Below are 14827 nucleotides of genomic sequence, written 5' to 3'. Positions count from 1 at the left end.
ATATATACTTCATATATATGTATCTATATATATAAAATATATATTTTTGTATATACATATATCAACAATGTGTGACAAAATACATGTGAGACTTATTTGGGAGATCAATTTCAAACTCACTCTCACAGATTTGTATTATGCCTTACATGGGAAAAAAACACATGAAAAGGATTATCTGAGGAATGAACTGGCAGATACCACATGTTTCCCTTAGAATAAATTAAAATTTCAGAGCACATTCTATTTGATTGGCATTATATTAGCTCCAAAATCCATGCCACCTAGCCCTATCTCAAGTAGTATTGTTTAAAGATGGCAATTTGGTGTAAAAGCTATTTGCCTATAATAAAAGATGGTATCAAAGATGCCCTCTAAAATTGTTTCACTTACTCTAATGTTGTGGAGAGATTATTCATTTTTATATAATTTTCTTTTGAAAGGATCCCTTGAGGGAATTCCCCTTTGTCTAGTGTTATTTTTCTAAGCAAATTTTGTGAAGGACCCAGTGCATGTTTATAAGCGATTGTGAGTCCTTCATTGTATTGACTGATAACAAACATCAAGCTAAATTTATAACCCATCTGTGAAAGAATATAAATTATTATACATAAATTACACACAAATAGCATTTATTTTAAACAAACTACATAGAAGTTTATGGCATCAACATAGACTACACTTCTGCCTTTGTCTTATTTTCTGACTGTTATTTTATCTCACTTTTTCTAATTAATCATCTATATAAATATTTTATTTTTAATTTCTCAGTCTCTTGTGGAAAAAGTTGGCATATAAAGGGCCGGCGCCGTGGCTCAATAGGCTAATCCTCCACCTTGCGGCGCCGGCACACCGGGTTCTAGTCCCGGTCGGGGCGCCGGATTCTGTCCCGGTTGCCCCTCTTCCAGGCCAGCTCTCTGCTATGGCCAGGGAGTGCAGTGGAGGATGGCCCAGGTGCTTGGGCCCTGCACCCCATGGGAGACCAGGAAAAGCACCTGGATCCTGGCTCCTGCCATCGGATCAGCGCGGTGCGCCGGCTGCAGCGGCGGCCATTGGAGGGTGAACCAACGGCAAAGGAAGACCTTTCTCTCTCTGTCTCTCTCTCACTGTCCACTCTGCCTGTCAAAAAAAAAAAAAAAAAAAAGTTGGCATATAAAAATGGAAAAGAAGAGGGAGAAAGATATATTCCAATTATGATCAAGCAATGAAGTATATTAATAGAAAGCCATTATTTCTTTTAATGCAATATTATATAGTAAATATTCTTTTCAGGAGAAAATATCATTTCTGTTCAGAACCCAAAAATAGGTTCTGTTTTGTCCCTTGAATAGAAAAATTGTGAGACAGAACTAGACTTTCAAAGGTCTTTTCTAGCTTTTCTAGAAGTTTCAGTCTTCATGTCCAACCATAATAAGCTCCCTGCTCTTGAAGTCCATTAATGCTGTATCCCAGTCTGTCTTACTGCTAAGTGTGTAACTCACTCTAAATTGTCAGCATAGCTTCTGATCACATGGGTTTGAACCTAAATAACCTGGTTTTCTCTGATGTTTTAAGTCAAGAAAAGGCCAATGGCAAGTCATTATCTTCCAGAATTAAGACAGTTTATTTGCATACTCTCAAGAATATCCTAGATACTTCAAAATCAACTAGAAAAACACATGAATTTACAGGGATTCCCAGTAGTCAAAAACAGAGGTCAGCAAACGACAGCCTGGAAGTCAAATCCAGTCTTCCCTATGTACACAGTACCTGCAAGCAATAGTTTTTAAATTGCTAGAAGATTGGGGAAGAGGGGAGAATTTTTTAAAAAGAATTCTTTCACATGCAAACAAATCATGAAATTCAAATTGTAGGGTACACACATAAAGTGTTATTAAAACAGCCATGTTTATTCATTTACACATTTTCCATAGCTAATTATTTTTCTAAAGCAGTTGAGGAGTTGCACCAAAGACCACAGAGCCCACAAAGCCTAAAATATGAAGGGACTTCATATTCTCACAAGGTCCATAGAAAATGGAATTACAAGATAAATTTATTTTGATGCAAGATATTTGAGAAATCCATGTATAGTTTTACAATAAAATACATTCTCCATGTACTTTTTGAAGAGCCATGATATTTTTCCATCTGGCCTCTTGCAGAATAATTTATAAACCCCTACATAAGACCATGGATGGAGACACTACACAAAGATTTGCTTTAGTCACCCATGGTCCCATAGGGCTTTGTTTGTATCTTCCGTCAAGTTCCTTCTGATATTTCAAGGAAGATAGCTTATTCTTCTATAGTCATCCATCTAGGCTCTCTCTGTGGTCAGGTTTGATTCTGACACATGCAAAATTAGTTCCCTGATGTGTTTGCAGACTGGAGGGCAGATTATTATTCTCTCCTACACTAGTCATTCATTCCCATGCCTACTTTTTCATCTCTCTCACATCTGCCCTCAGAAAACACGCCATGATAATCATCCTCCTGGTGACATGAGAATTTACCTGTACTAGCCTATACAGGTCACTAGGATGTTTTATGAACATGGTTGGGTTTTTGTGCTTTCTTTTAATTCTTTTAAAGATTTGGAAATGAGGTGATTCTCCCCAGCCCATCGTGCTAATCTTTTCTTGGAGACACTCTGAGAAGAGACTGTGTTCTCTGTGACTGCAAAGCCGCCTGCAACCCGTGGCCATATGAGAGGGAAAAAAAAAGCCCGGCTAACTTTGTTCAATTATTAATTGCGTCTTCCACAGTACAGAGTGTGACTGCCTTGCAGAGGAAATGTACCTGTAATTAGCTCCACCCTAAAGGGATATCAAGCCTGAAATGGGAAAGATTTTACTCAGGGATTGTAAATACCTGATTACCTGTCACTTGATGACATGAGGGAGGGAAAGGAAAAAAAAAATAGATGCATGGAATAATTTTATGAGAAGAAAATTAGCTGCTAATTCAGTTCTTATATTTTTTTCTGAAGTTTTACTTAGGCCATTTGGGTTCTCTTTGTTTTGACACCTAATGTTGCTTTTTCAAATATATTGCAAGAGTTTTTAAAGAAGGAGATTGAAAGAATGGTGAATTTTCCATATATTCGAAATCTAAATGTCTGACTTAAATGGAGTAACAGTAATTGATGTATTCCTTGGTTGCCTTTCTTATATTTCTGATTTCTTAATTTTTCTCTCTTCTGCAGTTATTTTATTTAGTTAAAATGATGTGTCACATATGTGGTTATTAAATGTGACCTATTTTCTCCCTTAATTAAGTTAGACTTTCATAATTCTGTGACTCCCGGAGGGCAATTGCACCGTAACATGTATTTTCTATGCAGTGTTTGATCTCCTTCTGTGAGCAGTGCTGTTCCCATCTCCACTTAACTTTGTTTCTAAATCGTTCTTCTCACATTCCTGAGGAAGTCCCCTTTTCTCAAGTACATCAGGTGATGTCAGGATTTCTCAGGGTTACAAAAAGAGTTTCTGTGTGTTCCATTTTCCACAAGGCCGTTCACAACCTCAGTAGCCCTCCAGACCTGAAAAAAATCATAAGGCACACTGAGGATTTGCCCCTTAGGCTGAGAACTCAGGAGGTACTTTGTAATGTTCTTATCTAGCCAAAACTCACATTTGACAACAACACACAACCTAGAAATCTCACTTAAGAAATACTTTGCATTTTGGTGGAATGAGCAGGAAAATACTATGCCGGGAGGAGCTAAGAAGACACCGCAGAGTCTGAAATAAGTTTTCTCATTGCATATTGAGTTTTAGTTGCTCAGTCTGAGAGTTTCCTTTCATTTCCAAGTCTGAACGGTTAATTGATGTTGCTCTTGAGCTCCGTTAATGCTGTATCCAAGTCTGTCTTACTTCTCAGTGTATAACTCAACCTAAATGGTCAGGATAGCTTCTGATCACATGGGTTTGAGAAAAATATATATTGTTAAGCTAATTTCATTTCTTTAAATCAATTCTGAAAGTACAAGTTGCAAGTAACTGTCATCTGGCCTTTGGAATTATCAAGTTAAAATTAGTATGACCTCACCTCTTGTGTTTCCAACACAGAGCACATATGACCTGCAGTTTAACTGTCAGGAAATTGTTTCCTTGAAATTTTCTTCTATGGACCTTCCAGAAGGTTCCATGAGTCGATCTGGGTGTCATGTAGATGTGAAACAGTCAAAACCTATACACTTTGTAGGTAAAGGCTGCTGATCATATAGTAACAGTTCAAAGGAGAATAATGTTCAGTATGTCCTTTTAATTGTTTTCATTTATTTCTTGCATTTTTAAATTTGCATTATTCCAATTTCTCTTTACAAAGAGGAGAAAACCTTGCTATGTTTTGTTTTCTGTGTCCTCCTTACATATTGGTTTTAAAATGCATCATCCATCAATACAGAATTATATTCAGATTAAACTTGATCTCTATCTCTCACAGTTTGGCAAAAATTATATAGAGTATGTACTCTGTAAAGGACACAATGAAAACTAAGTTGGACTTGATCCCTGCATAAATGGAGTTTATAGTTCAACAAGAAAGCAGAGCATTAAACTAATAATTGCATGAGTAACCCCTTAATTAGATTCATACATTATAAAGGAAAATTATAGCATTCAATAAGACCATAAAACAGGGCCATATAGCAAAATTTGCAAGGCTAGCAAAGCTCCCTTGAGGAAATATTGTGCTGAAACCTCAAGAATGAATAGGACCTGGCCAAAAAAAAAAAAAAATAGAGGAAGAAAGAGTATCCTAAGCTTAAAAAGCAGCATAAATAAAGGCCTGGAATGGACATACATTTAAGAATTTCAGGCAAGCAAGTTTATGTTAAACTATGACATTAGTGTTTTGCTATGCTTCTTTTAAAAATATATGTATCAACTTCTTTTTAAATGCTTTTCTGTGCTTTTAATTGTCCCATTTTCCCTATCTAAAAGGCAGAAAAAATTTTAAAATTTCCTGTATTTTCTGATCAGTGACTCACTTGCATAATGATTTTAAATATGTATATCAACGTATATACCACTGCATATATTACAATATATGATACTGTGTATTCTACATAATATATAGAGGCATAGCTTATGCTTCATAGGTACTATATTTTTATATTTACAGATTGGAAGCTTTTGGCAATCCTGTGTCAAGCAAGAGTATTGGTGCCATATGTGCTCTTTGTGGGCTTTGTGGAACATTAAGTAATTCTTGCGATATTTCAATCTTTGTCATTATTACTGATGTTATGGTGATCTGTGATCAGCAGTCTTTGTTACTCTGGTCATGTTTCGGGGCTCTGCAAACTGTGCTGATGTAAGGTGGCAAACATAATCAGTATTGTTTGTGTGTTGACTGCTGCATTCCATTTCTCTCTTTCCTCTGGCCTCCCTACCACCCTGAAATGTGTTAATATTGAATGGAGGCCAGTGGATAACCCCACTACAGCCTCTAAATGTTCAAGTGAAAAGCAGTGTCACACGTCTCTCACTGTAAATCCAAAGCTAGAAACTATTACATTTAGTGAGGAACACATCTGAAAGGTAGGCCCCTAGTACCAAACAATTAGCCAAGTTGTGAATATAAAGGTGAAGTTCCTGAAGGAAATTAAATGTGTGACCCTACTGAGCACAAGCACAACAATTAGAAAGTGAACAGGCTTATTGTTCATTTGGAGAGAAATTTGGGTGGCCCGGTCTGGATAGATGATCAAATTATCCACAACATTCCCCTAATTCAAAGGCCCTGCTCTCTGTAATTGTTGGACAGCTGAGAGAGCTGAGAAACCTACAGAAGAAATGTTGGTAGCAGAGGTTGGTTTATGGGTTTCAGGTAAGAAGCCATGTCTGTAGCATAAAAATGCACAGTGAACCAGCAAGTGTTGATATAGAAGTGGTATCAAGTTATCTGGAAGATATAAGATAATTGATTAAAGTGACTATATTAAATATATTTTCAAAGTAAATGAAACAACCTTGTATTGAATGAAGATTCTATCTGGATTTTCACAGCTGGTGAAAAGTCAGTGTGTGGCTTCCAGGCTTGAAAGGATTGGCTGACTCTCTTGTTAGGGGTGAGTGCAGCTGGTGACTTGCAGCTGAAGCCAGTACTCACTGACCACTCTGAAAATGCTAGGACCTTTAAGAACTTTATGAAGCCTACTCTTACTCTTCTGTGCTCCATAAATGAACATCACAGCCTAGGTAACAGCATATCTGTTTACAACATGGTTTACTGTATATTTTAAGCCCACTGTTGAGAACTACTGCTCAGAAAACAAAAAGACTTCTTTCAAAATTTTTCTCATTGACAATGCACCTGGTCATCCAGGATTTCTGATGGAGATGTGCACTGAGATTAATGTTGTTATCAAGGAGGTATAAACAAGATTAATGTTGTTTTCTTGCCTGCTAACACAACATCCATTCTTCAGCTTATGGATCAAATAGTAATTTTGACTTTCAAGTCTTATTTTTTTAATAAATATGTTTGATAAAGCTATAGATGGACAGTGATTCTTCTGGTGGATCTAAGCAAAGTAATATGAAAATCTTCCAGAATGGATCCACCATTCCATATGTCTAAGAACATTCGTGATTCATGGTATGAGGTCAAAATAACACTAACAGGAGTTTGGGGAAAATTAATTCTAACCTTCAAAGATAGCTTTGCTGGGTTCAAGACCTCAGTGGGGGAAGTAATTGCAGTTATGGTGGGAATAACAAAAGAACTATAATTGAAGTGGAACCTGAAGATGTGATTGAATTGTTTTAATCTCAGGATAAAATTTCAATGGATAAAAAATTGCTTCTTTTGGGTGAGTATAGAAAATGATCTTCATATAGAATCCATTTCTGATGAATGTGCTGTCAGCTTTGTTGAAATGACAACAAAAGATTTGAAATATTACAATATCTTACTTGATAAACGGGAAGCAAGGTTTGAGGGGTCCTACTGAAATTTGTAAGAAGTTCTACTGTGAGAAAATTCTATCAAATAGCGTCATGAAACCTTTCTTGAGATAGACAATAAGTGTGGCAAACTTAATTGATGTTTTATTTCAAGTGGCTACCTCAAACTTCAGCCATTACTACCCTGATTAATCAGTAACCAAAGCAGAATTTAAGACTTTCCCCCAAAACAAAGATTACAATTTGGTAAAGGTTCAGATCTTTAACATTTTTTAGTAATAATGTATTTTAATTAAAGTATACATTTATTTTAAACATAATGCTATTGCATACTTAATAGTCTTTAGTATAGTATAAATGATTTTATTTGCACTATTCCTAGTGCAAAAAATGTGTGACTTCTTTTATTCTGATATTTGCTTTATTGCAGTAGTATAGAACTGAACAATGTCATTGAGATATGTCTGTGTATATGATAATACTTCAACAATTGAATGGAAAAATAGAATTAAAGTATGAGTAACTTTTAAGCAAAAGTACTGCAAATTTTATTCATAATATGTAGATAATGCATACTATGAAAAAATTATACATGCATTTCAAATATTCACACCAAAATAAATGTATACTGATAATTCAGTTGTTCCACAAGTCTTTTGAAGAACCTTCATGTGTATATAAACATATACACTGATATACACTTCCCTGTGTAGCAGGTATATAGACAAGCATTTGTTTAAATATGATAAATTTAGGCAAGAAATATGTTCCTTCCTAACACAAATGGCTCCATAATAGGCTAATCTATAATAGGCTACTGTAAACTCTTTTACATAGTAACTTCATTAGTAAAACAAATGAGTGATTTAGAAAATGATCATTAAAACTTAGCTATGTAACTACTGGCCTCCCTAACCCAAATCTTAAAAATCCTGGATATACTCAAATAACTGACAATGTCAACATTAAGCCATGGAGGGATCACCATAATCTAATATGCTGGCTATTTTGACAAGAGAGGGACAAATGCCCTAGCTCACCACTCATACCTACCCAGAAGAGTCATCAGGTCTTGGGAGCATTCTGTCAGATGAGGAATTGTTCCTGGGGAACCAGCTTCGACTTCAGTGCTCCAGGACATCATAAAACCTTTGGTGGAGGAGAGGCAATAGATTAATCAGACTTTGCATATGTCCCAACTGAACAGTGTCGCTCCCCCTCTTCGCGGAGGAACAACACAGGACCCTGCGCTGTTCTTTTGTCTGCTTGGCCCTTCCTGGGTTTGCTGCTGGTCCTTCCCAGGTTGGCTGCCGACCCCTCCACCTCCGTGGAGGGGCGGCTCCCCCTGCCACTTTCCCCACTTTCGCGGGGGAGTGGCACACCGCCCACCGGCTCTCTCGGAGGCTACTCAGATGTTATTCGGATGTTCCTGGTGCATGTTGTCTCTCTCCTCCTTTATAGTCCTCTTCCACCAATCCCAACTCTGCTACCCACATGCCGAGTACGCTGCTCTCCTCCAATCAGGAGCAAGATCAGCTCCTGCAGCTCATCAGTCAAATTGGCGAGAGGCAGCTGTGTAGAAGTTGTTTACTCCTCTCCCAGCGCCATATTGTGGGAGAGCAGATGCACAGAATAAGTCTTAATTCCAGTAACTTAGTCTAGTCCGAGTTGCTCCCCACAGAACAGAAATAGAGTGCACATCTCTTAGCGTCTTACCAATTCAAATTTTTTTTGTGGGATCATTTCTAATAGTTGATGTTTTCTCAGATTGAAAGTAGAATATTTTTCAAAAATATCATGAGAAATTAAAATATGTAGGCAAAATTCATAGTACAGTGCTAGCTATCATGAATATTATTTCTATAATTATTAACTATACCTTAGTTGGCTAAGTGATCATTTGAGGGAGATTGGTAATTTTATTTTAAGAAACCTCAATGTTTTCTTTAACCAGGTTCACCTTCAATTCCAATACAATAAGGGGTATTTGAAAAATACTGTCATCACATCTAGTCTTAATTTGTTATATCTTATGCTGCAACACATCTTTGTGTATCCACTTAAGGTGTCCCTCTTTCAAAAGGACATGATAATGATAATGTCTTGTTAGGGAGAGATTTTCTAACATGGCTGATGCATGTGTCCATTTTTCTCCTGGTGGACAATTTTTCCAGAGTCTGACTATGAATAGCAAATACTTTATTAATTGTAGCCATATAGCCGCTATAATAGTAAATTACAACCCATATCATTTTTTCCAAGGCTAGTGTTTCAGGAGTTGATTGTATGAGTACTATCACACCAAAATAAAATGACCTATAATGTTCCAGAAGGAGCTGTGGAACAATAGCCAAGGGGCTCTAAATAGTAAAAACAAAACAATGTAAAAATAGCAATCTATAGTTTCTTGGGCAAAAATAACAAAACTATCAAAGTGATCATGACATTGTTGAAATTGGCAGATATTTGCATAATGCAATGTATGAAGTGCAAGTTGACTTATTTGGAAACCAAATGAATCGTTAAAGGAGAAGATGCATTGGAAGTCACATTGTATTGATTTGGTTTATCTGTATAGGAAACAGTCAGGTTATGATGTGTAATTCTTGCAGACAATCCACAGTTGACTTTGGAATCTTAATGATGGATGTCAGCTAGTATCTGTCCTAATATTCTTCATGAGATGCCAGGTTACGTTTGATTTTGGTCCTTTCCAGGGGTGACAATTTCAGGTTCCATTAATCAATGTGTTTACTCAGGGTAGTCAGAAACAGAGGGACCGTAGCAGGAGCTCCGAGAGGTTCAAGATAGGAGATAAACACTGCCCAAGGCAAGACTGTGGCAGTGATCCTAGCCCTTTTATCTTCCTTTGCTCCAGCAGTAATTCATTTAACATGTTCCTTGACATTTCCCTTTAATAATAACTATCAATCCATTTATCTTTCCTCATTATGTTAAGCCAGTACAGTTCAGCGAAGGTTTCCCCTCACCTGTATTTCATCAGTTTTCTAATTGGACACCTTATTTTTAAATATAAAAATGGTAAGGTGCATATTCCTGCTTACTTTCTCAATTTCCCAATTCCTTTGGAATAAAATTCAATTTTTTAATTTGAAATGAAAGTCCTTATTCAACCTATTCTTCTATGCATGAGTCCTTAACCATCCAATTTCATGCAGTACATAGATTATACTACTTATATTTCAAGAATGTGCCTTGTGTACTTGATTTTGGGCCCTCACATTTCCTGCTTTTATGCTAGAGACATGTGTGTATAACCCACCTGCACCATCGTTTTGCCAGTGTAACTGCTTCTTGTATGGCCTACAAGATAACCATTCTTCCAGGAAGCATTATCATATGATTATTCAAATTTCATTTTAATTATGTACTTATTTGTTCTTTTAAAAATTTATTTTTATTTATTTGAAAGACAGAATAACAGAGAGAGGCAGAGTCAGAGAGAAAGGCCTTCCATCCACTGGTTCCCTCCCCAAATGGCTGCAACTGCCAGAGCTGAGCCTATCCAAAATCAAGGGCCAGGAGCCAGGAGTTTCTTCTGGGTCTCCCACGTGGGTGCAGGGGCCCAAGAACTTGGGCCATCTTCTACTGTTTTCCCAGTCGATAACAGAGATCTGGATCAGAAGAGGAACAGCCAGGACTAGAATTGGTGCCCATATGGGATCAGGCTGGGGCTTTAACCTGCTGTTCCAAAGGGATGGCCCCATCTCTCTCTGTTTTACAAGATCTATTAAATCCAGAAACTATGTCCTACTCATGCAGATATTCTCAGGAAATGTAATGGTGTATTATAAATGTTCAATCAATCAACCAAGTTATTCAGTCAAGAACTTTCTGAAAAAAATATATATCACTGTTGTGGGGAAATAACCTGAATATTATTGTAGAAGTATATGAACTAAATATACACCAAATAATAAGTGAAGCATGAGTATATAGAAAGCAAACTACAAATGCAACAATAGAATTATAGAACTACCCACCTGGGGTGGGCACTGTGAAACAGTGGACAAAGCCTCTGTTTGCAGTGCTGGCATCCCATATGAGCACCAGTTCATGTCCTGGCTGCTCCTCTTCTGATCCAGCTCTGTGCTATGGCCTGGAGAAGCAGTAAAAGGATGACCCAAGTGCTTGGGCCCCTGCACCCATGTGGGAGACCCAGAGTAAGCTCGTGGCTCCGGGCTTCAGATTGGCTCAGCTCTGGCTGTTTTGGCTGCTTGGGCAGTGAACCAGAAGATGGAAGACCTTTCTCTCTGTCTCTCCCTCTCTTGTAACTCTACCTCTGAAATAAATAAGTAAAATCTTAAAAAGAAAAAAAAAAAAAAAAAAAGAACTACTTACCTACCTAACAGTTTCATTAATTTCCTACCAAAAAGCATTTGAAAACTTCAGGAAAATTCTCGCTCTAGACTCTATTCACATTCATTCCTCCTTCAGTTGCCCTTATATGCTGATCTGCTAGCATCTGATTTGCATCAGTATCTACTGTCCGTGGAGAATTCTCTGTAATCTTCACATTCTGGTATCTGATCCTTTGATATTTTCTTGTCACTCATTTATTATCAAGGTCCTTCTTTTCTTCCCAGCAGTTATCACATTCAGGAATTGTTTTAGACATTTGTTTACTTTTTAAAAAAGATTTAGCTATAGAGGCTGGGCTGTGGCATAGAAGGTTAAGCCTCCAACTGCAGTGCTGGCACTCATATGGGTGCCTATTTGGATTCATGTTCTTCTGCTTCCCATCCAGCTCCCTGCTATTGTGCCTGGGAACACAGTGGAAAATGAGCCAAGTCCTTGGGCCTCTGCACCCACGTGGAGACCTGGAAGAAGCTCCTGGCTCCTGGCTTCAGCCTGGCCAAGCCCTGGCCATTGCAGCCATTCTTTTTCTCTCTCTGGGTTTTCTTGCTTTTAAAATAAATAAGTAAACCTTTATAAAATTTGAGTTATTTATTTCAAAAGTCAGAGTAACAAGGAAAGACAGACAGAGAGAGATCTTCCATCCCTGGTTCACTCCCCAGATGGCCACAACGGCCAGCACTGTACCAGGCTGAAGCCAGAAGCCAGGAGCTTCATCCAGGTCTCCCACATGGGTGACAGGGCCCAAACACTGGGACCATCATCCACTACTTTGTCCAGGCCATTGGCAGGGAGCTGGATCAGAACTGGAGCAGCACACCAATGCCCAATGGGATGCTAATACCACAGGTGGTGGCTTTACCCACTAGGCCACAATGCCAACCACATTTGTTCACTCTGTTACTTATTTTCCTTAGAATAGCAGGTATCTCTTTATCCTTAGTTCCCCTTATACTGCCTCACAGAATAAGTTCTCAAACTTATAAGTAATCAAACATCTGTTGATTGAGTAAATGAATTCTTCTGGCAACATATTAGACTGTTACAATCTGTGTAATATTTTGATTTGAAGAACTGAATTGGATCAGTAGTCCAGTGGGTTACATCTTGTCTTGGGACACCTGCATCCCATGTTAGAATGCTTGTTTGAGTCTCAGCTCAAATTTCCAATCCAACCCCTTATCCTGGAAGACAATAGATGATGACTGAAGTGTTTGAGCATCGGACACCCATGTTGGAGAGCCTGGCTTCAGACTGATCCAGCCCTGGTTGTTTTGGGCATTTGGGGAGTGAACCAAGTGAATAAAAGATATTCTCTCTCTCTCTCTCTCTCTGCCTTTCAAGTTGTTAAAAATGCATAAATATAGCTAGCGCTGCAGCTCACTAGGCTAATCCTCCAACTGTGGCCCCAGCACTCCGGGTTCTAGTCCCGGTTGGGGCGCCGGTTCTGTTCAGTTGCTCCTCTTCCAGTCCAGCTCTCTGCTGTGGCCCGGGAAGGCAGTGGAGGATGCCCCAAGTGCTTGGGTCCTGCACCTCATGGGAGACCAGGAGGAAGCACCTGGCTCTTGGCTTCAGATCAGCGCAACGTGCTGGCCGTAGCGGCCATTTGGGGAGTGAGCCAACTGAAGGAAGACCTTTCTCTGTCTCTCTCTCTCACTGTCTATAACTCTACCTGTCAAAAAAATGCATAAACCTTAAAAACACACTTCAGAAACTATAATTTTAATGTACTTTATCATATATATTTCTAAAATATGGGTCATTTCCTTTCCTTAAGTTACTCTGAAATATCTCCTGGGGTTTTCTGAGTCTGGATTTTTTTTTATATATGTGGTGGTCTCAGCAGTTTCATTTCAATGAACTTGTGTTAGAATCAGATGGAGATAGTAGAAAGGTTCAGACCCGTGTAGTTTTAGCAGTAGAGAACAGTCCAGAGGTTGAGTCAACCTAGGAATAGAAATCCCCTTTGCAGATCTGTCAGTTTTCTGATACTTGCTGTGATTCACTCTAAAGCATTCCTCATGTGAGGAACCACCGTGGCATAACCTGCTTGACCACTATTAGCCAATCCACTGGATTTCCAAATGGTCATCAGAATGACCCAAAGACAAAGGTTTTTGTAAACGCAGATTCCCTAATTAACTTTGCACTGACATCATCTGTTTTGGTGAATTCTAGGGTGTAGTGGAGGTCAAGCCTCCTAGTGAGTCAAATTATCAACCAGGTGAACAGAATGATAGCTCTATAAACACAGGATGGCATAGGATTCAAAAGGACTGCTTAAGGTGTTATATGAAGAATCTTACCAAAATGGGAATTCTGGCCCAGCAGGGGTTGGATGGGTCTGGAATTTTCGTTTTCAAGAAAGAACATAGGTAATATTAGTGCCGATGGTACATGGACCACAGTTTAAGAATCATCAGAGAACTGGAGGATAAAATCATTTGGAACATATCAGCATATAAAACAAAACCAACAGTGTTCTCCAAATACTGTTATAATAATTTATATTTTTAATTTCTTTGGTACAATCTAGACATTGAGAGGTAGTTCAGAGAATATAAAAACTAATTATGGTTTGGAGAAATTGATTGTTCATTGCCTATCAAAAGTTGAGCCCTTACCATCAGAATTGGCATCACCTGGGAGCTTTATAGAATTGCAGGAAGATGGAGCCAACCACAGACCCACTGGGTGAGAATCTGTTTCATCAAGATCCCCAGGTAATTTGTATGCACAGTTACCTTTGAAAAGAATAGGGATCAGCTTGAGGAGCCTTCAAATACGGAGGAAACTGTTTTCCTTAATATTTGAAGTGTAGAAATCAAGGACTGTTCCTCACTTTCCTACCAGGGAGTAATCCTGGACTTCATCCTTACTTCCTTTTCTTTCAAATGCATTCCTACCATGAAAAGAGGGGAGAGATGGCATGGGGATGGGACTACAGTTTTATGCTATTATTTATCACTGGAAAAGCTGACCATCTAATGCTCTATCTGCTATGTTAGATGTTGTTGTTAAATATTTCAGGAAAAATTTAGGCTACTATATGAAGAAATACAGTCTCAATGACAGTAGCCAGTCTTCTCATCTTTTATAATAGCTTTATCTGCAAAGTGTAGACAATAATGTGGACTCTGCCTACCTCATGCTGTTGCTTTGAGGGATCAAGTGAGATAATGAACATGAAACTGGCTTGAAAAGTATAACGCTCTCTATAAACGTTAGGGATCGAGAAGAAGAATGATTTGGTAGAAAGAACATAAATCGTAGAGTCAGGAAGCCCAGGTTTGAGTCCCTACTATTTCCTTTTTTGGGGAATTTGAGTAAATTCTTTAAACTTCCCACTTTCCATCTGTAAAGCATGCATTATAGAATGTCTACTCATTTAGCAAAATGTCTTTGTTGTCTTAACTAAAATCATGGAAATCAAAGTGATTTATTAGCCGTAAAGCAATCATTCAGTGATGTTTGGGGTAACTGTTGTTTTAGAGTTCCCAAAGTAAACATATAGTTGTAAACTACAGCAGTCATTTTGAATAGATAGTAGGAAGAAT

At 38.1% G+C, this 14827-nt stretch overlaps 1 protein-coding gene across 2 annotated transcripts in view; it reads left to right on the top strand.

Moving 5' to 3' along the window:
• The window catches only part of LSAMP (limbic system associated membrane protein), a 666984-nt gene that overhangs the window by 449746 nt on the left and 202411 nt on the right, over window positions 1-14827 (top strand). The gene's annotated exons all lie outside the window — the stretch shown is intronic.

The sequence above is a fragment of the Oryctolagus cuniculus genome, chromosome 4, assembly GCF_964237555.1.
Source record: "Oryctolagus cuniculus chromosome 4, mOryCun1.1, whole genome shotgun sequence".
NCBI lineage: Eukaryota > Metazoa > Chordata > Mammalia > Lagomorpha > Leporidae > Oryctolagus > Oryctolagus cuniculus.
This window is presented reverse-complemented; position numbering and strand designations above follow the sequence as displayed.